This window comes from Helianthus annuus, chromosome 4, assembly GCF_002127325.2.
Source record: "Helianthus annuus cultivar XRQ/B chromosome 4, HanXRQr2.0-SUNRISE, whole genome shotgun sequence".
Classification (NCBI taxonomy): Eukaryota; Viridiplantae; Streptophyta; class Magnoliopsida; order Asterales; family Asteraceae; genus Helianthus; species Helianthus annuus.
This window is the reverse complement of record NC_035436.2, coordinates 71,381,869-71,404,157: the sequence shown is the minus strand read 5'-3', so window position 1 is coordinate 71,404,157 and position 22,289 is coordinate 71,381,869.

Sequence of the window (22,289 nt, the reverse complement as noted above, 5' to 3'; positions counted from 1 at the left end):
CGATCAATCTTGGATCCCGAGACGACTCACACACTCTACGATGGACAATGGATGATGGTGGTGGATGATGGTGTTATGGTGGTGGTGGGTGGTGGATGAAGTGTGAGAGAGGTGGTGTGCCAAGGGATGAGAGAGAATGAAGCCAAGCTCCTCTATTTATAGGCTGAACAGAAGGCTGGACACGGCCCCGTGTCCGCTGGACACGGCCCCGTGCCCGCCTGACACTCTCTCTCCTCATTAATTGTAATTGCGAATTACAATTAATGCGCCTGCTGTACTTTCACCACGCCCCCGTGCTCGCTGGACACGGCCCCGTGGTGGGCAATGGAAGCTTCTACTGGTTTGTCTTTTCTGCTGCTTCCTGGGCACGCCCCCGTGTTCGCTGGACACGGGGCGTGTTCAGACTCTGTTTCTTCCTTTTTGCTTTGGGAGGTGCCGTTGAGGGTCCGGGCCGTCAACTTTTGTTCCTTTTCTTGTATTTATGGTAGAATTAGTGGTCTTTTTGCTTCTTTTGTGATTTTGAGCTCATTTCATCCTGAAAATACAAAAGGAAGACAAAAACACTCTTTTTCCAACATTAGTACTAAAAAAGGGTTAGTTTTATGCCTTAATTGATGTGTTTTATATGTTGCATTTTACACACATCAAATACCCCCACACTTGAACTTTTGCTTGTCCTCAAGCAAAACTCTTTAAATGTGGCTTACACTCCCAAATGGAATAGGTAGAAAAGAAGTTTTTTAGCTTGTCCTAGAGTGTCGGGAATCCAAGGTTTTTGTAGGCTTTATTTTTATTTATTTACAATCCTATTCGTTATGATTTATTTTGAACTTTTCATAAGATAAATTACTTATTTGGGCATAGCATGCCTTATTAAAATTCCATTTATATACAAGTTCACATACCTCACGGGAGATCACTCAACACTCGGCCGAAGGTGTATATTTTAGTGAATCACTCGAGAGCGGCACGGAACTTACGTCTTTCCATAGGCTTGCCAAGCAATCAATCCTCCTCCTTTTTAACTTTTTACCTTTGTAAATATCAAGAGGACTTTTTGGGTGAAGGCTTGGGTTTAAAGGTGGGTGGTTGGTTAGTGGTTAGTAAAAAGGGCGAAAATCGTAACAAGTGTCGGTTTTCGTAAAATACCTTGTTTTTAGTGACCTATTATTTTTGAAGTATTTCTCCAAACAAGCTTTTGTAGCTTTTGTTTGTTTTTGACTTCATCATCATTTTTTTTTTGTCACATGAAAGGGCAAGTTGACGAAAAACCGAGCTTGTTACTAAAATAAAGAAAAAAAATGAAAAAGGTTTTTGGTGGGTAAAAATGGTTTTTGGGGTAATGAAATGAAAGGTTTAGGCTCAAAGGGGTTTTCTAGGGGGATTTTGGGTAGGTAAAAAAAAATTGAAAAATAATGGTTTTGAAAAAAAATAGTTAGTCCTAATGCCTCCATCATTTACTTACTTGGGTTTAAGTTGGTAAGGACCGGGAATGTATCGTCGTGGCAAGTTCTAGATTTGTAAGGACCGAGCGGCTATTCACACAAGAAACGAAAAATGAGCATTTAATCTAAATATGTGTATTTTTATGCTCAATAAAGGCTCAAAACTCACTTTTGTGGGAATGGGTTTTTAATGTGATCAAGCATATATAATCGAATTTTAAACTAGACTTGTTATGCCGTTTCATAATTTTCTTATGTTGGTTCCTTTTTATCACGACGCTATCGGTTGTAAACTTGTAAAAATATAACCTTTTTAGAACTTGTTATTCCCAACTTAAACTAAGACAAGTAAATAAAAAAAAATGAAAAAGTTTTTGAAAAAATTTGGGGTGTTTAGCGGTTCCAATAGAGTTTTGTGTAAGGCTTGTGTTTAGGATTTTGCAAAATTTCAAGGTTTTAGCATCCCCCCCACACTTAAATTACACATTGTCCTCAATGTGTCCAAAAATAATATTTTTGGTTGATTAGAATGTATAAAAGTATGTTAAAAAGCAAAGATTTTTGTTACTGGCATCCTGGACACGGCCCCGTGGTGAAGTGCCAGTAACAAAAATTACAGAATTGAAACAGAAGCCTGGACACGGGGGCGTGTCCGCTGAACACGGCCCGTGTCCAGTTACCTGAACTGGGTGATTTTTCTGCAGGGGCTCAGCACGGGGCCGTGTTGGTTGGGCACGGCCCGTGTTGAGCCTTCTGTAATGGAGATTTTTGTCGAGTTGCTCTGTTCTTCGTGCATGGTTCCATTTTTTCTCGTTCCCTTTTTCATCCATTACCACCATGAGTGTGTTTTACAACCATCAATCATAAAAACCATCATAACATTGCAAATCATAGAAAGACATTACATAAAGATAAAAATTACATAGATATTAAACTTATGGAGTTCTAGCCCTACGTTTTATTTTAATTTAGCAAAATTTCCAAGAAGATACTAGTCTTGGTTAGATAAGGCTTTGTAGAACTCCTCCTTTCGAGTGCGGTTCTCCTCATATGTCGGCAAGCCACTCCTCTACCTCCCTTGGAAGGAGAAAAGAGGGCTCGCTTGCATTGGTTTGAGGAGTTTCAACTTCCGCTGGAACTTCTTGTGGGTTTTCCATAGGAGGTTCTGCGGGAAAGTCTCCCCACCCGGTAGGGTTGTTAATACCGAGTGCCAAGTTCCAGTCTTGTTGTGGAAGGACTGGTTCCATAGGGGGTGCTACCAAAATGTTTAACCTTTGGTGCAAAAGGTTAATCTCTTGGAAGCTGCTTTCAAGTCCCATTGTAAGATCGTTAATACGGTCAATGAGGACCTCCTCTACTGACGTCATTTCATCGAGAGCTTCCCTTAGCGCTATCACGTAGTGCACAAGTGTAGCTTCAACGGAAGGCCTCCTTCCCCTTCGGCTGTTTGAGGAATGAACGGATGATGTTTCGCTGTTTTCACTCGCCATTCTACGAAAAATAAACCAAAAGTAGTTTATATGACGAAACAGTTTCTGGACACGGCCCCGTGCTCATTGAGCACGGCCCCGTGTTCATCTTTCTGCAGGATTTTGGAGCAAGGAATCTTGGGTTTTTAAGTTATTTTCTGAGTTTATGCAAGCTTTTTGACAGTAAATAACTTTAAACAGTGTTACATAACATGTTTTTACCAAGATTCTATGATCAAAACCCATTGTTCCCTACCACAAAGATTGAAAATTCAAGCTTTTCATGGTAGTTCTTGAAGAAAGATGAAGAAGAAGGAAATGTCTAGAAGAGGAAGGGACAAGATGGGTTGTTGGAAACTTCTTTTAGACTTACCTAGGATTGTTTGAGAGAAGATTCCTTCAAATCTCTGTCCCCAAGTTGGTCCAAATGTGCAGGATTTTTGGCTGCATTTATAGAAAACGACAGCCTGCTGGACACGGCCCCGTGTCCGCTGGACACGGCCCCGTGTGCAGATGAAATTCTGACACAGTTTGTCCGTATTCTGACGTTCTGATCAGAGGGGAATCTTTTGATGGACACGGGGGCGTGTTGGCCGGGCACGGCCCCGTGTCGGAAAGCTGTCTTATGAAGTTTTGTCTTTACTAAGGAGCTAATCTATATCGGGTGGCTCTTGACTTGTAGGAACAACCCCATAGTGCCTAAGATACCTTAATTGTCCTATACTAAGGCGAGAACGCAAGAGGTTGTCGGTGAGGGTAATTCCTATTTTCATTCTAGGTGGACAAGTCCAACCCTTTCCCGGGCTCTCGTTAAAGAAGGTGTATGCCGAATCGCTCAGGTCTATGTATGCATCGAACGAAGTCGATGGGGAGTCCTTCACGGCACAATCGACACAGGGACGACTATCGTCCGCGTCTTTTCTAGGTAAGAAGGTTTTTTCGGGAGCAACGAGGTTGTCGGAATGCGGTTCCAACATTTCCTCATGGTCATCATCTTGGGATGGATCTAAAAAATCCTTCCTAAGTTCTTTTGACCAATTGAGAAGTAGTTCTTCTAGTTGAAATAGCTCGTCAAGGAGCATTTCTCCTAGAATATCTGGCTGGGCGCATTCGAGGGAGAAATAGTGCTTATTTTTACTTTCGCCCCTCTTAAGGTTACAAGGAATCGGTGGGTCTATATAGTGGGGCCTATAAGTGAGGAAGAAACATTTTAATTCCTCATGTTCGCCTCCACATATTCGACACCACAAACCATAAGATTGCCGAAAGTAAAAAGAATTACTATCACTCATGTTTGTGTCAGAAATTACCAACCGCTGGGATCTAACGGTTCTGTTTTCAGTAACTGAATCTTGGGCACGGGGGCGTGTTGAGTGGACACGGCCCCGTGTTCAGCCTACTGTCTGACTTAAAACAGGATTGCCAGTTCCAATGATTGAGCACGGGGCGTGTTCAGCAGGCACAGCCCCGTGTTAAGCTCTGCAGAAGCTAAAAATCTAAAAAAAAATCCTAGAAAATTAAAGAAAAATAAAAATACGATTAGGCCGTTGATTCCTAACTTTCTTAAAATCCTTGTGTCCCCGGCAGCGGCGCCAAAAACTTGATGTGCGTGAAGTGTGTTATATTTTTAGATGTATATTTAAGCCCTTTTTACACTTTTAGCCAAGTTTTAAATTTATAAAACACGATATTTACTAACACTAAACACACATATGGGCAAGTGCACCCATCGTGGACGTAGTATAGTGTTGGTAAGATACCGAGGTCGTCCAAGGACACAAGAGCTTTTAATACCGGTTTATCCTCAACGTCTAATCAAATCAAAAAGGTTAGAAAAATGTTTTAAACTAAGAAAAATAAAAACTAACTAAATGCTGAAAATAAAAATAAAATAAAAAACAGATAGACAAGATGAATCACTTGGATCCGACACGTGTATTAGTATAACCTTTGATTATTTTTCGCACTTTTGCACTTGTTTAAGAGATTATCTTAGTTATTGTAGTAGGCCCCTCTTTTGAAGGCGACGTTACCCTCAACCCAGTAGTTTGAGTCAGCAAGGATACAATCCTAAAGGGTCGGATTATTGAAAGATAATGAATTAAGTTATTAATGCAAATTGTGGTAGGCCCCGCTTCTGGCGGTGACGTTACCCTCGGCTAAGTAGTCTGAGTCAGCAGGGATACAGTCCTAAATAACCGGGTTATAGTATTAATAGTAGTTAACTTATGAGGGGGTCAAAGAGTTTGGATCCCCGCCATCCAATACCTATGGGCATTGAAGGAGATCCTACTAAATTTGACCCAGGTCCCAAGCAGGACCTCTAAACGCTGAACAAGGGCAAGACCCTTACCAAACCGTTCCCTTAACCCCCGACCAGGTAGCCAACATACCTCCATATAGACCGTGGAGATATGAATGGTGAAAATCTTTTATTTTATATAGACAGTAAAATAACGCCAAGACACCACGGACAAACGATAAGGAAAGATCACCTTCAACATAAGTAACTAGTTATTAAAGTCATTAATACAAAACCAAATAAAAAGTGCAAAAGATTAAAAATAAAAAGTATTATACTAAACACTTGTCTTCACCAAGTGATGTAAGAGACTTAGGCAAACATGGCCTTGATTGTCAAGAACTCTTACGATCAATCTTGGATCCCGAGACGACTCACACACTCTACGATGGACAATGGATGATGGTGGTGGATGATGGTGTTATGATGGTGGTGGGTGGTGGATGAAGTGTGAGAGAGGTGGTGTGCCAAGGGATGAGAGAGAATGAAGCCAAGCTCCTCTATTTATAGGCTGAACAGAAGGCTGGACACGGCCCCTTGTCCGCTGGACACGGCCCCGTGCCCGCCTGACACTCTCTCTCCTCATTAATTGTAATTGCGAATTACAATTAATGCGCCTGCTGTACTTTCACCACGCCCCCGTGCTCGCTGGACACGGCCCCGTGGTGGGCAATGGAAGCTTCTACTGGTTTGTCTTTTCTGCTGCTTCCTGGGCACGCCCCCGTGTTCGCTGGACACGGGGCGTGTTCAGACTCTGTTTCTTCCTTTTTGCTTTGGGAGGTGCCGTTGAGGGTCCGGGCAGTCAACTTTTGTTCCTTTTCTTGTATTTATGGTAGAATTAGTGGTCTTTTTGCTTCTTTTGTGATTTTGAGCTCATTTCATCCTGAAAATACAAAAGGAAGACAAAAACACTCTTTTTCCAACATTAGTACTAAAAAAGGGTTAGTTTTATGCCTTAATTGATGTGTTTTATATGTTGCATTTTACACACATCAGGAGTCTTAAACTTCAGAGCTTTGGTGGGGAGCCGATTTAGGCGATACACGGAGGTTGCAACTGCCTCCGGCCAGAAAGATTTAGGTACCTGAGACTCAATTAAAAGAGCTCGAGTCATTTCAAGAATAATACGGTTTTTCCGTTCGGAAACACTGTTTTGTTCGGGGGTATGAGAACAAGAGATTTGATGAATTAATCCTTTGGTTTTAAAGAATTGTTTCACTGAAGTGTTGACAAATTTCCCCCATTGTCAGATCGAAGGATTTGGATTTGGGTTCGGAATTGAGTGTGAATCATAGCATAAAATGTGATAAATTTCTTGTAAACTTCGGCTTTGTTTTTTAAAAAATATACCCATGTCATGCGAGTGCAATCATCCACGAATAGTAGAAAGTACCGAAGACCCTGTCCCCCATCACTGGAGCAGGACCCCACACATCAGAATGGATTAGTGAAAAGGGTGAAGCAACTTTCGTATTGCTAGGTTTAAATGGTTGTCGATGGCTTTTAGCACGGAAACATGTTTCTGTAACACCCTTGTTATTATTTTACGGTTTTCGTATAGTTTACGAAAACAAACATGTAATTTTGATAAATAAGGTTAGTTAAAACTTTTACAATTTAAAAGAATATACAATTTAATATAATTGAATTCGTCGTTTAAAAGATACGACGAAACGCCACGCGGAAGCTTGTAATTTATCGTGTTCGGTTCCTCATCGAGCTTGATCTTCATCCGGGCACTCTTGGCGATCACCTATGATCAAAACCAACTTAAAAGTTAGTTTTGATTGTTAAATAACAAGTTTAAACAAGTTATATGGGTCAAACAAACAAAATTAAACATTTTTGGAATTCAGGGGGGGCTAGACGCCCCACCTAGCCCCCTTTTTGACAGCAAACTATTTAATTGTTGCTGCATAGTTCCTAGCCAACCCAAGTTTCACGAAAACGGACATAACTTATTCGTTATTGATCCGTTTTACACGATTCTTTTTCCTACGCGTTCGTAATTTAATTCTCCATCACATGGAGTTAAAATCCAACATCTGAATTCACAAAAATTTACATTTCAAGCTCTTGGCTTGATATTCAATTATGACACTTTTGACCCGTTCATGCTTTTACCAAACTAATTTGTTATTTTCCTTCAAAATCCCATGGTCATCATGTTATATCCGTTTACTAATTTTCAAGGTTTAACTTTACGGGTTCCTTAAGAAGTTTTAACCCGTTATACATATATACTCGTTTTGACCCGTTACGAGTATTTTACATTTTAGACTTAAATCATGCTTCTATTGGTTTACATCCTATCACCATTTTTATACGAATTCCAAGGACTCAATTTAACAAGACACTTATTTCAAAACAACTCTTTAAAGGTTGTTTACCCTATTTACCCCTCAAGGGCTTTTTGGTCAATTTTAGCCCTTCATTTGCGCGACGAAGGACTTCCGATATTATTTGACCAAAAATATCACTTTTAGCTATAATTCTAAACATGCTTACCTGACTCGGGTCATAAGATTGACCCGTTTAAATACCTTTCGCTATTAATATCTAGTTAATAGCAATGCTAACCATGTGTTAATTCCTGTGATCACAAAACTTAACAAGCACTCATCAAATATTATTGACAAATGGTGTTAACAACACCGTTTAACCCGTTTAGTCGAAAAGACCAATTGTCATTATAAGATGGCACTTAATTACCATTTCACCCCTTTAACCTATCCCGGTTTACTTTTTGAAATCATCCAACTTGAAAGTCGTTTCCTGTTTTATTTGACCCATTATGACTTATGCCAAATGGTGTCGTTTTAAATCCCTTTATCTATTCGTTAACCCATGTCCGGATTACCATTTCACCATTTTTACCCCTTTCTACCATAATTTATGGTTTCTACCATTTTCACTTGTTCCGACTAGCATTATTCGCGCCGGAACATCATGTTTCATTTACTTAATATAAATCGTATTCCATGTTCACAAATAAGCATTTTGTAATAAAAGTAAAAAGGGCGTAAGCTTAACTTACCTCGTATCCGAGCTACGCTTTTCTTTTCCTTCTTGATTCGTTTGACCCATTTCTTCCCAAGCCTCCACCTTGCTCGTTAAGTGTCAAACTATCGTCATCATTCACAGGTGGTTAGATTAGTCATTAATAATCACGACTTTTCCACCTTACGTATTTTCTTTGTCGAAACTACCGTTCGACCTTATTATTTATTAATTCAACTTATCAAAAGTTAACTACTTTTGATCACATGATTTACACAATTAAGTCTAGATTAACTTTATGCTTTGAACCCTTATCGGTTCATACTTCGCACAATTTGTCATATTATTTAAATACGCGTTTTCACTCTAAATTTTAACACTTTAGTTCTCATTTAGGCATTTTAACAAACACCTTATGTGTATAATTTTACATATCTACTAACTAGTTCACAACTAGTTATTTCTACCAAGATTTACATCAAAAATCAAACCTCTATGTCTAGTGTTCATGAACTACAACTAGAACTTATAACATCACATCAATATTCATCAATTTAACACTCTAATCCGAGTGTTCATCATATTGTCATAAAACCCACTTAGCACATAATAGGGTAATTATCAAATCCCTAGTTTTTAACACTAATTCATCAAGTTTTCAACTAGGGTTTGTTTCTAAACATGAATTTCATCACAACTATGTTCATAGATTCATCATTCATTCCAGAATTTCGATTATGATTGTTCACCATAATTTTAAAGTATCACAAAATGACAAAATTCAACATACCTTGTGATCCCCATGTCTAGGTGATCACGGATTTGTGTTCATGCATTGATTTGGGCCTTGATTTGAGCTTCAATTTGGAGCATTTGTTGAAATTAGGGTTAGAGCTCCATGGGAGCTTCCCCTGGTCGATCTCTACGCACACACTGTGTGTGTATATTTTTTTTTTTGTTTTATTAATTAACTTTTTAAGTTATCCCACATTGGCCCCTCTTATTTGGTTAATTTATTTAGTAGGATACAACGTACTTATTTCTAATAATATTTCGTCTTGTTAACTGGGTTAAACACTCCTAGTTAACTTAGTGGGTTCGAGAAGTCATAATCCATTTTATTTTAAGTCCCGTTAACTCGGGCCTTTTACATACTTTGTTTTTTTTTTCAAAGTATTTATCCTCCTTTTAATTAATATCAAGTTTATTTATTTAAATCCTAATTTTTTTACCGGGTTAATTTTTACCACTAATGGTATTTTACTCATTTTCACTATTAACGTGGTTTGATTTCCAAAGCCGTTTTTGGGGTGTTACAGTTTCACAATCTATTTTCCCAATTGAAGGGAAGAGTTTTGGAAACAAAAGGCGCGAATAACCATGGGATGGGTGTCCCAAACGTCTATGCCATAGCCAGGCTTCCCGGTTTTCGGTTCCATGAGCCAACATCACAGTGGTTAAGCCACTTCATCCACATAGTACAATACTTGGCGCTCAGTACCACATCCAAAACTCACACCCGTCCTGATATCCTGTAGAAGGCAGAAAGTAGGATGCATTAGTACCATGCAATTTAGCTCTTTGGTAATATGGCTTATTGAAAGCAGTTTGTGCGATAATGATGGAACATAAAGGCAATTTGATAATTTCATAGTTGGTGAAATTTCAATTGTTCCTCCTCCTTTCACTTGCATTGTTCCGTTGTTTGCGGTGTGGATTGAGTTTTTTGAGGATTGGACATTGACCGTATGTCTAACGGTTCAAACGTCATGGTGTCAGTGGCACCAGAATCGAATATCCAAGAACTGTTCTTCCCATGATTGATTTCCATTTTGATATTTTTGACTTTTTTAAGTTGAAACAGGAGCTGTTTGACGCTTCTGTGGAGTTTGCGGAAGACTGATAGGTGGGCAAGAAGGAATTGGCGAATAAGGAACCGAGGAACACCTAGCCGAGGAACCAACTCTATGAAAGGTTAATAGGATTCGAATCAGTCAAGCTGCACTATAACAATAGACACGACTAATATCAGGCCTACTAAGCAATCGAGAAGAGGAACCGGCTAGCAATAGATCCGAAAGGCCGAACAGAACCGAATCCCAGAAGCGAATGGAAGGATCGAAAGATCGACTTAGGGCGAGAGGTCAAGCCGGGAGAGATAACGACCCTCGCACACTAAGCCTGTCTTCTCATCTTCGTCGAGCCACCAGCGACCGGAGAATGAAGGTTCGTGGGCTTGAACTGTTTTGACGAAGAATAAATCATTGTGGGCTTGAAGGTTTGATGAAGAAGCAAAAGTTCGTTGGCAAATGAGGGTTCGTGAAAGGAATGGTTCGTCGAAGTTTGAAAGTGTTCGTGGATTGAAGGCTGGTTGAAGCTTTGATTTTTTGAGCTTTTTTTTAGCTTTGACTATTCAACTTTTGGTTTTGATTTTTTGAGCTTTGTTTTTTTGAGCTTTGAAGATAAAGGTTCGCGAAACAAATGATGGTTCGTCGATGGAATTGATTGTTCGTGGGATATTCTTCGTGGGAAACAAAGGTTCGTGGGATTCAAAGGGTTCGTCGTTGGGGGTCAAGGTTCGTGGGATAGATTGTTCGTCTAAATTGTTTGTGATTGTTCGTGGGTATCAAGGAATTGCCGAAAGGTTAGTGGGGGTTTGACGAAGATTGAAAAAACAGTTTCGTTGGGGGTCTTGGTTCTGCATTTTTGATCGGTGAATTAGGGTTTACCGACAAAGATTGGGTTGGCGGTTGCTGCTGTTGTTGTTTTGATACGGATTGTTCGAAGAATAAAAAATGACAGGTTTGATGTTTGATTTTGGTTTTTGTTTTGGTTTTGGTTTGAGATTTGGTTTTGAACTAATTTTTGTTTTTGGTCTTGCTGGTTTGAGGTTGACGAATAGAGTTTTCAAGATTCATAAACTCTGCTCTGATACCATGTTATTCGGTATAGAGAATGAACTGATTTTGGGGTTTGAATCTTATTGAAATTGTATTGAAACTGTTTTCTGTATATTACAAGCTAGGGTTACAAAGATTGGTTTATATAGGACACCACATTACACACTAGCCTCTATACTATATATTTTCTCCTTTCTGACATAAAATAGATAACTAACATGTTCAACTATATACAATAAACGAAATATGTTGGACCGTGTTCCGACCCTAAACAGTCAGTTGAGAACGTTCATCTTCACGTACGAAGGCAGAATCAACGTAAATGAAGTTACACAGCTTTTTCCTTTCAATTCCCTCTCTATTGATGCTTTCTGATTACAATTTGACAACGTTTTGCTACCACAAGCATGAAACAGTTCCGCTCCAACAAACACGAATCAATGATCAGGTTTCGCTCCTAATACCTATATATAGTCCACGTGCTTTCGCTTATACGACATGCCGTATAAGCGAAACTACCTGCTAAAATACAAGAGCGAAACCATATTGACACAAAGGAACCTCTACAATACATGTTCATAAAAGCGAAACTACTTATATAAAACATAATTTTGACTTTTAAGCTCCTATGTTGACCTATCTTGACCTAAGACGTAATGCAGACGAAGTCAACAGACATTCCATGCATCAACAGACTCCCCCTTGGATGTTGACGAAGTCTTCAGCTCCGAGTCTTCAGTCTTGGTCTTTACTTCAATTTTCTGTCTTCACATCATAAGCACTCTATCTTCACAGGTTTAGGATCACATCCTTGCTCTATCTTCAAACTCCCCTTTGACTGTTGATCCAGACTCCCCCTTTCACAGACTCCCCCTCTCGATATGCTAGAATCTGAGGTCTTGATCTGGTTCAAACTTTGACAGTTAACTTCCGTTGGGAATAATGAAGTCCAAAAACCTGTTACTCAACCAATAACATTACAAACTATCTTTTCAACAAATCACAAACTTAATCAGCTCTAGAAATCCACTCAAATATTCAGGTCCAAGTTAATGACCCTGATTACTTAATTAATCTACCAAGTCCAACTTAATGACCTTGGTTGATCTTTTGACGAATCAAACTGATTTTAAAACAACAATTTTCACAGTTTCCTGAAGATAACAAGTATCAATTTAATAAACTCGTTTTATCTTTGAAAACATCTCAATCTCTGACAAAGTAAGCTCTCCTCATTCTTCAGCTCAGAACTTTCCTGCATCTGCTTCAATCTTCGAGAATCCAACGATCAACTCTCCACTTTGGTTTGTAAAAAATAAAGCAGAAATAAAATCTTTTTGGATTTTATAAAGTGTTCTAAACTAAGAAATGAAATACAGAAGACTTAAATTGCAGAAAATAAAGAAATTGAACTATTTACAAACTTATTTTTGTCGAGCGTGTCAGGGAATCATATCAGCTTTTCAGACAAATTACTAGTACCGTTAAGCTATATATCATACTCAGACTTAAACAATTCACCTCGATTGTCGATATACTGATCCATCTAAAATTCTCACACAGATTTCAATCTATTCAGGATACGATTTAGATGACTTATGAACTTAGCTCAATTCATGTGTCCCACCTCTTGAATATACTCCCGTATCCAGAATCCCAGATATTCAGTCTTACAGGTGAGTATACCACAAATGATATCTGTCAGGGGTTAAATGCGAGGGCCGTGAGAGCTCAGGTCGATACTTCCGTATATGCAGAGAGATAACGGCTTTGACTTTCTGGTGTGTCCCCTTTAGAGGAACTTTTAGTTACAACAGCAGCGACTGTCAATTTTATTGTTTCATCAGCTTGCTGAGGGCGATGCTATATTTCAAGCATTTGTAGAAAGTATTATTCGGGGACTAGGTCAGTACTTCCATACAGAAGAAGTCCCGGAATAATACCCCAGATATCATTGAGTATAAAGACCTAGTATCTCAGAATATGGGACCTTTCAAACGAGATTTCAGGGGTTACCTATATATCCAAGTAGTGTTCCCCACGAATTTCACAAGTTTGAAATTTTAGGTTTATATCCTGAATAAATTTACTAAAGTGCGAAAACCTATCGACACATCATTAGTGAGACTGTTTAACTCATTTAGACTTTACAAATCTTTAGCATACTGTAATTGTCTAGCCGATGTACTATCATTTTCCCTATATACAAAAGCTCTTTTTCAATTTTATCACGTTTTTGTATTTTTGCAATTTTTTATTGTTTTTGTATTTTCTGAAAATATAAACTATATACATCTATCTACCTACTCCCCCTAAATACCAAAACAAGTAAAAAATCGACAAACCATTGCAGATTGTTTCTCATCATCATCCACAACAGTACTCTTATCAACGCTAATTATGCCATCCGTGTCACACCCTGGCTTTGCGGAAGCGTGGTTATTTTGGTGTGACTTCTTAATACCATAGCTTAATCATAACAAAGCTATATGAATTAAAAATATGCAAGGTCATCCATTAAGTTTTGAAAACCAAATACAATACCATTGTCTTAATGGGAAAACACCCTAACGATCATAACATTGTTCTACAATACAAACACAACATAAACACAGTTTAAGGACTGTGACTTGTCCAGGAAAGAGTCACATTCCCTAAACCCCGGATGACCTCGTACTAGTGCAGCGGGAAAACGTGCCATACCGTGCCAGATCCCTTAGTTCCCTGAAAAACATGTAAGTTGAAAAATCAACAATAATGTTGAGCGAGTTCATGCGTAAGTGAGTAAATAAACCTTTGTATTTAACAAAACCCTGGTATGTAGCAAATAAGGAAAAAAGAGATCACCAATGGTTTGCAAGGCCATTGATATGTGTGAAATGCAAGTAGGAAGGCTCAAACCTAGCAGATTTATGCGTCGGGTACAAAGTCATCCCGAGGTCCGTTATGCTGGGCCTGGGACTGGGCTCGCTACACCCAAATAGATCTATCGCTCCTGCCCCTCGGTCCTACCCTGAGGATTAATGACCTCAAGTTTCCGCCTACCCATTCACATGATCTAAATAGTAACCCTCCTTACGCTAACCATACCATGTATAAAGTATTCATAATCAAAGTAAAATGTATTTCACCCCCGCAGTTTAGAAAACTGAAAACAGTTAAGAGAAAAGGGGGACATGAACTCACAGTCGGTGCGTCTCTACCAAGTATGTCCCTGAAAGCAAGCAGCTGGGCAACGACCTACAAGTTCTAACTCTATTAGACGGACGGCCGTGCCTTGGCTTTATGGTTTAGGTTTTTGGAAATAGTTAGGCAACTATTTCGTGTTTACATGCTGTGCATACTTGGTAATTATTTCCTTCCCAAGGATGGGGGATTTAATACATGTGTGCTCGTATATCTTGAAAATATATTATTAAGTCTTACTTAACATATATTCACTTCTAATTCCAAAATGTAAATATTTTTCTCAAAAATATTATATTTTCATTTCACATAATTTTCCCCAAAAATAATACGTTGACAAAATACGCGTTCATAAATATTTCCGTATAATGCGTAAGTTACGTTTTAGCGATCAAGTGGTAATAATAATTACCGGTGTAACTTATATGATTATCGTGAAAGCGTTCGTATTATTTTGGATTCGTTAACGTTCGATAATATTATTTTTACCCTAAAAATAATATTATACTTCACAAAATAATCACAATTAATGTTGTGAAAATATATTTACTAAATATATATTTATCACGTTTAATTTTGTGAAAATCCCACCTCCGATATTTTGTAAATAAGGTCATGGCGAAATTTATATATTTTGAAAACATGTCAAAAAGTATTTCTAACACTTATAGTGAAAATATTTCTAAGTGTTAGGTTTTTAGAAAAATTTCGCCAGAGTTTCCTCTGTAACTGGAGGTGGCCACGCTTTCAAGCGTATCATTTTCTTTTACAAAACAATTCAACAACTTCTTTATTCGATCAAAACAATTTTCAACACAACAAACTAGTTAACAAAAATGTAATTCGCATAAATTTCATGAACTTAACCAACTGGGGTAGCCCAGTTGGCCACCGACACCCACGTCTTCCCAGAGGTACCGGGTTCGAGTCTTGGGAGTGGGATATGTAGTTTTAAAAAATTATAGTGTAAATCTCATCATTTTTAGCGGATCTTTATATATATTAGTCCGATCCCGTAAAAACCTCGTTTTTAGAGAAAATCTGTCTTTACAACTTCTCGTTATCTTTACAAAAATTGTTATTTTGTCAAAACTTTTGTGCTACACAAGTGCTTACACACTTGTGTGTTTCTAAAAATCATACTTGTTAGTGTAAGATCCGTTTTTAGAAAATATGATTTCTTTGATACGTGGTTCTTTGAAAATACCGCTTGCAGATACATAGATCTGCTAGTTTTAAATACCATTTCACAAGTAAAACGCTTTTACACAAGTTCATGATTCGTGTGTGGTAGAGTTTCACCTTTTAACCCTTGTTCCATTCAACACATCCTTATGTCATGATCCATGATCCTGACCAAACCAGGTCAAACGATGATCCGAGCTACCACAACATAGATCGGGTCCAAATAACCACACTAAATAAATACTACAACATTTACACAACTTGTAAGCTTTTAACCATCATTATTCATGTTTTTAGTAGACTTTAATGCATCATTTTGTAAGATTTCGAGTTTTAATCGTTACACAACATATTAACCACTTCAAAATAGTTCGAGTAAGGGATATAATCATCATACCACTAGCTCGAGGCTAGGGAAGAATCTAAGCGCAAAATGAGAGGATAAAAGCTAGAGAAAGAGGTCCTTCGAGCTCCGAGTGCACCAAGCCTCCTAATACGTGACCCTTGATGCTAGAATGATCTTGGAATGTGGTGATCAAACTCGAAAAATGATGGATGTATATGGGGGATGTTCGGCCAAGAATATAGAGCAAGAGGGAGAAAGTTTTTGGTGGGTGTTGAGTTGTGTTATGATCACTTGTGCTCTAGCTTGTTCTTATAGACAAAATGGAGTTTATAAACCAATGGATCATATGTCCTTTAGATATCAAACAATCTTGATTAAAATAATCAAAAGTGTACAAGTGTGTCCCCCCTTAGTTGGGGACGGTTAGGAGGGGGGGGGTTCTAGTTCGTTTGCAACCAAATTAGTTAGGTTAAGTTAGGTTAACTTAGTTAAGTTTAGGGATTAACTCGGTTAGTTGTGTGTTGTGTTTTAAAGCGGGTGTTAGGGTGTTCAGGGATCCTAACTGGCTCAGAAAAAGTCCAATAATGTTTATGACAATATTTTCATGTCCCGGGTAAAGTCCGGTTGTTCGGTTGGATAGTAATCCGTTAAAGTGCTTAACAAAGCTTTTAAGTGTCGTTAATACCATTTTTAGTGACACAACTTATTCCCGACACTTTGGAAAGTGTCTAGTAATATTTTTCCCATGTTTTGGCACTTTATTAGGTAACCAATTGCTGAATTGTTAGTTAAAATGCTGAATCTTGTGCTTAGTGCATGTTTTAGGCACATCCGATCACTGTAACTTATTCCTAGAGACGCAGTTCTACAACCCTTGTATCCCTACACTCACTATGGGTGTAGTAAAATATTTCTGGCTCATACAGGCCTTAGAGGCAATATCTGCCTGATGCTGACTTTGTCAGCATGTTCAATAGGTTATCCGTTCATAGTGCTACTGTGCTTTTGTGCATCATGTTTGTCACTAGAGTTCAGTATGTAAATAATGTAGTGACGGTATGTAAAGTATGATGCAGGTATGTACAAGTATCAGAAATCAAGTAGCAGTTCATCAGTAATTTCAAGTAAGCACAGTAATTAAGCAGCAATTAATTATTAATTAAATCGTACGGATACCTGGTTTAGTGAGGGTTGTCACATTCTCCCCCCGTTAGAAAAATTTCGTCCCGAAATTTTAGGTTCTGCTTGTAGAAGCAGGGTTCTTGGTAAATAAGTGGGAGTATTTCTCTTTCATTCGGTTCTCACGTTCCCAGGTGTATTCAGGACCATGTCTGGCATTCCAACGAACCTTGACAAGCTTGACACTGCTCCGGCGGGTCTTGTTCACTTTCCAATCCGTAACCTCAACGGGTTCTTCAACGAAGTGGAGCGTGTCATCAACATGAATTTCGTCGGTAGGAATGACAATGGTATCTTGCGTTGGACTCTTTCTCAAATTTGATACGTGGAACGTATCGTGAACTCCATTCGGCTCGGCAGGTAGATCCAACTTGTATGCTACGGACCCAATTCTTTCCAGAATTCTGAACGGGCCAATATATCGCGGATTCAACTTCCCACGCTTCCCGAAGCGTGCCACACCCTTCCAGGGTGATACCTTCAACAAAACCATATCTCCTACCTCAAATTCCAGAGGCTTCCTTTTTCGATCCGCGTAGGCTTTCTGACGGTCACGAGCCGCACTAATGCGATCTCGGATCTGTGCAATCTTATCGGTGGTTTCCTGGACCACATCAGGACCAACCAATTGCCTGTCACCTGCGTCAGACCAACAGAGCGGTGATCTGCACTTGCGGCCATAAAGAGCTTCAAATGGTGCAGCCCCAATACTGGCGTGATAGCTGTTGTTGTATGAAAATTCAACCAAAGGTAAATGCTTATCCCAGCTACCGCCCAAATCCATCACACATGCTCTCAGCATGTCTTCCAAAGTCTGTATCGTCCGTTCACTTTGACCGTCGGTCTGTGGGTGAAACGCGGTGCTCATATTCAATTGCGAGCCAAAAGCTTCTTGGAAGGATTGCCAAATCCTTGATATGAACCTTCCATCTCTATCAGAGATGATCGAGAGAGGTACTCCATGGCGCGTAACAATTTCTTTCATGTAAATTTCGGCCAACTTGCTCGTGTTATCCTTCTCTCTGATAGGTAAGAAGTGCGCTGACTTCGTTAAGCGATCCACTATTACCCAAATAGTGTCATGACCTCTTGGCGTCCTTGGCAACTTCGTAATAAAATCCATGGAGATTTGTTCCCATTTCCACTTGGGAATCTCTGGTTGTTGCAGAAGTCCTGAAGGCTTCTGGTATTCCGCTTTCACTTTTGCGCACGTTAGACACTTGCCCACATAAACAGCCACATCGCCTTTCATCCTAGGTCACCAATAGTAATCCTTAAGATCTTGGTACATCTTATCCGCTCCAGGGTGGATAGAGTACCGCGATTTGTGAGCTTCATCAAAAATAACCTTCCTTAAACCTCCAAACAAAGGAACCCAAATCCTTTTCTCAAAACATAACGTTCCTTCCCTGTTTGGTACCAATAGCTTCTCCATCCCACGGAGATATTCCTCTTCAAGGTTCCCTTCCTTGAGAGCTTCTTTTTGCGCGGCACGAATGCGCAAGGAAAGATCGGTCTGAATAATCATTTCCAAATCCCTAACCCTTATGGCCTTGATCCTCTCCTTTCGACTTAGGGCATCGGCGACCACATTCGCCTTCCCTGGGTGATACTTTATCTCACAGTCGTAGTCATTCAACAGTTTAACCCATCGTCTTTGTCCCATATTCAACTCCTTCTGGTTGAATATGTGCTGGAGGCTCTTGTGATCTGTAAATATTGTACACTTCGTACCATAAAGGTAGTGTCTCCAGATCTTTAAAGTGAAAATCACTGCGCCAAGTTCCAAATCATGTGTGGTATAGTTCTTTTCGTGCACTTTCAGCTGTCGTGACGCATAAGCAATAACCTTTTGGCGTTGCATCAACACGCAACCCAATCCTTGACGCGAAGCGTCGCAGTATACCACAAAATCATCTGTACCTTCCGGTAGTGCTAATATTAGCGCGTTGCAGAGCTTATCCTTCAATATCTGGAATGCTTCTTCCTGTTTGATTCCCCAATCAAACTTCTTATCTTTCTGCGTGAGGAGCGTCAATGGTTGAGCGATCTTGGAAAAATTCTCAATGAACCTTCGATAATAGCCAGCCAAACCCAAGAATTGCCGAATCTCGGTTGGCGTCTTTGGCGTTTCCCAATTCTTGATCGCCTCGATCTTGGTTGGATCCACGTGGATTCCATCTCCATTTACCACGTGTCCAAGGAACTGGACTTCTCGTAACCAAAACTCGCACTTAGAGAACTTGGCATACAGCTGTTCCTTCTTTAGCAACTCCAGAATAGCTCTAAGATGCTGTTCGTGTTCGGCCTTCGTCTTTGAATAAATCAAGATATCATATATAAACACAATCACGAACTTATCCAAATACGGCTTGCAAACTCTGTTCATCAAATCCATGAACACTGCAGGTGCGTTTGTTAACCCAAACGGCATAACGAGGAACTCGTAGTGTCCATAACGAGTCCGGAAGGCTGTCTTCGGGATACTCTCCTCTTGTATCCTTAACTGATGGTATCCAGATCGAAGATCAATCTTTGAATAAAAGCTTGAACCTTGCAGTTGGTCGAATAGATCATCAATCCTTAGCAGAGGGTATCTATTCTTGATCGTCAACTTGTTCAGCTCTCTGTAATCAATGCACATACGGAAACTACCGTCCTTCTTCTTGACAAACAAAACTGGAGCTCCCCAAGGCGAGAAGCTTGGTCGGATAAATCCCTTGTCTAACAACTCTTGAAGTTGTGTCGACAGTTCTTGCATCTCAGACGGAGCAAGTCTATAAGGTGCCTTAGCCACAGGCGCGGCGCCTGGAACTAAGTCGATGTGAAACTCCACTTGTCTCTGAGGCGGCAATCCAGGCAAGTCCTCTGGGAAGACTTCTGGATATTCCCTCACGACAGGGATGTCTCCGATCTTCGGTTCTTCAGCTTTCTTATCTACAATGTGTGCCAGAAAGGCAGCACATCCCTTCTGTAAACATTTTCGCGCTTTGAGGCAGCTGATAATCCTTAACGGCGTATCACGCTTCTCTCCGTGAACCACAATGGTCTCACCAGCCTCAGTTGGAATACGAACTACCTTTTCGTGACAAACTATCTCAGCCTTGTTGCCAGATAACCAATCCATTCCTACCACCACGTCGAAGCTTCCAAACTGGACTGGTAGTAGATCCAGAGCAAACTCACGCTCTCCCAATTCGATCACACATCCTCTGATAACCTCATTGGCTTCTACCAACTTTCCATTAGCCAATTCGATCGAGTACGGAACATCTAATTTACTAGCGGCTAAACCAAGCATATTCTTAAACTCTAACGACACGAAGCTATAATCGGCGTCAGTATCAAATAAAACGGATGCATAGCGTTGGTTTACAGGGAACGTACCAGTAACAATGTTGGGGTCCTGGCGTGCTTCCCTTGCTTCAATGTTAAACACTCTACCACGGGCTTGGTTTAATTCCGGGCAGTTCCTCTTGTAATGCCCAAGATCACCACAGTTGAAGCATCCGGGTCTTTGCCCATTTCCACCAGCTTGGTTATTCCTCTGATTACGATTTACAGCGCCCGCCTGATTAGCATTGTTGACTCTATTTCCATCACCTCCATTATTCCCTTGTGGGCGATTTCCATTTACGCCCCGGTTGGTATTTCTGTTTCCGAATCCTCCCTGGCCTCTCTAGCCAGCTATGGCCCAACAAGAATCCTTCAAGTGGCCAGTCTTTCCACAAGCTTCACAAACTTTCAAACCACAACGGCCAGAATGGTGGTGCCGGCAGGTGTTACACTTGGGCTGGGTGCCTATGTATCCTTTTCCTTTCTTCCCACTACCAACTGTAACCTGAGCTGGCATGCTTGCTTCTCCTTTCTTAACCACCACACTGGTGCCTTGCTTGAAGTTCGAGAACTTCCGTTTGTTACCTCCGGATGACTCGACGTGGGTCTCCTTGCCAGGGGTTGCAAGTTTTTCTAGTCTAATGACTTCCGTAGCGAGTGCCAAGCCCATCTTACTTGCAGCCATAGATGTTGGTGGCGTGGATGCTGTCATTAAGCTCAGGACTTGAGGTGCCAGTTCCCAAATGAAATGTCCTAATTTCCTCAATTCTGGTTCTACCAAGTACGGAACGACTCGTGCCAAATCATGAAGTCTTTGCATGAATTCCAACATTTTCGGGCCTTCCACTATCAGGCTCTGGAATTCACCTTCCAACCTCTGTGTTTCTGTTTGGGTGCAATACTTCTTACGCATTATTCCTTTCAACTCATCCCAAGTTAACGCGTATGCTGTAGTTAGGCCCATTATTCGAACCTGAAGATTCCACCATAATCGAGCTCCATCTTGAAACAACTCAGTAACGTATGGGACTTGTTGTTCTGGCATACAACCACTCATTCGAAAGATGGATTCCATGCTCTCAATCCATTTCACAACAGCTATGGCACCCCCAGTGCCGTCGAACTTCGGAGGCTTGTAATTGAGGAAGTGCCGGTAGGAACAACCGTTATTTTCTGAGGTGCCTCTGCTAGGTCCGGAGCGTAGGGCCTCGTGCTGTGCGATAGCTGCAGCAATTATCTTTTGAAGTTCCGACTCTGAGGTGGGCATGTGCATTTCGCGTCTTGGTGGCATTTTCTAAAAGATGTTTCACGTAGGTTAGGTCATAGCAGGTGAAACGTACGTATGTATTCAACAATATCAGCACATAACATCTCATGTTATAAATAAATCAGCCACATAACATCCCATGTCATAGAATATAAACAATAGATCACTGCGATTGCATTGCCACAAATCGAGACCAGAATGTAAGGTTTACAGGTACCCAACTGTATCATACAACATCAATGACTTAGTAGGGGACGACCCTAAGCAAGTCGTGCGATCGCTGGACATGTTCGGGAATCTCTGGTTCGTCCATTTTCAAATTCCAGGACTCCATCTCAAGCTTCTGTTATTCCAGTCTTAGATCCACATTCTTCCTTAATCATTTCCTTGAGCTCGTCCCTGCTCAGTACATAAGCAGCATCTGTACCAGGGGTCTGAATCTGAAGATCCTATCATGGGAGTGTGCCATCTAGAAATGACCCCGAGGTAAAGGTAACACTCTGTTGGGGCGAACAATTAGTCATTCTTAGAATGGAGTCAATCTTTTTGGTCCAACGAACAAATGCAATGGCGCTTCCTGTTTCATCGTGGTTCAGAGGCTTGCAGCTCAAGAACTGCTTATAGGTGCGGTCAGTTGGGGGGGGGGGGTTATTTCCAGTAGTGCCATCGCTGTG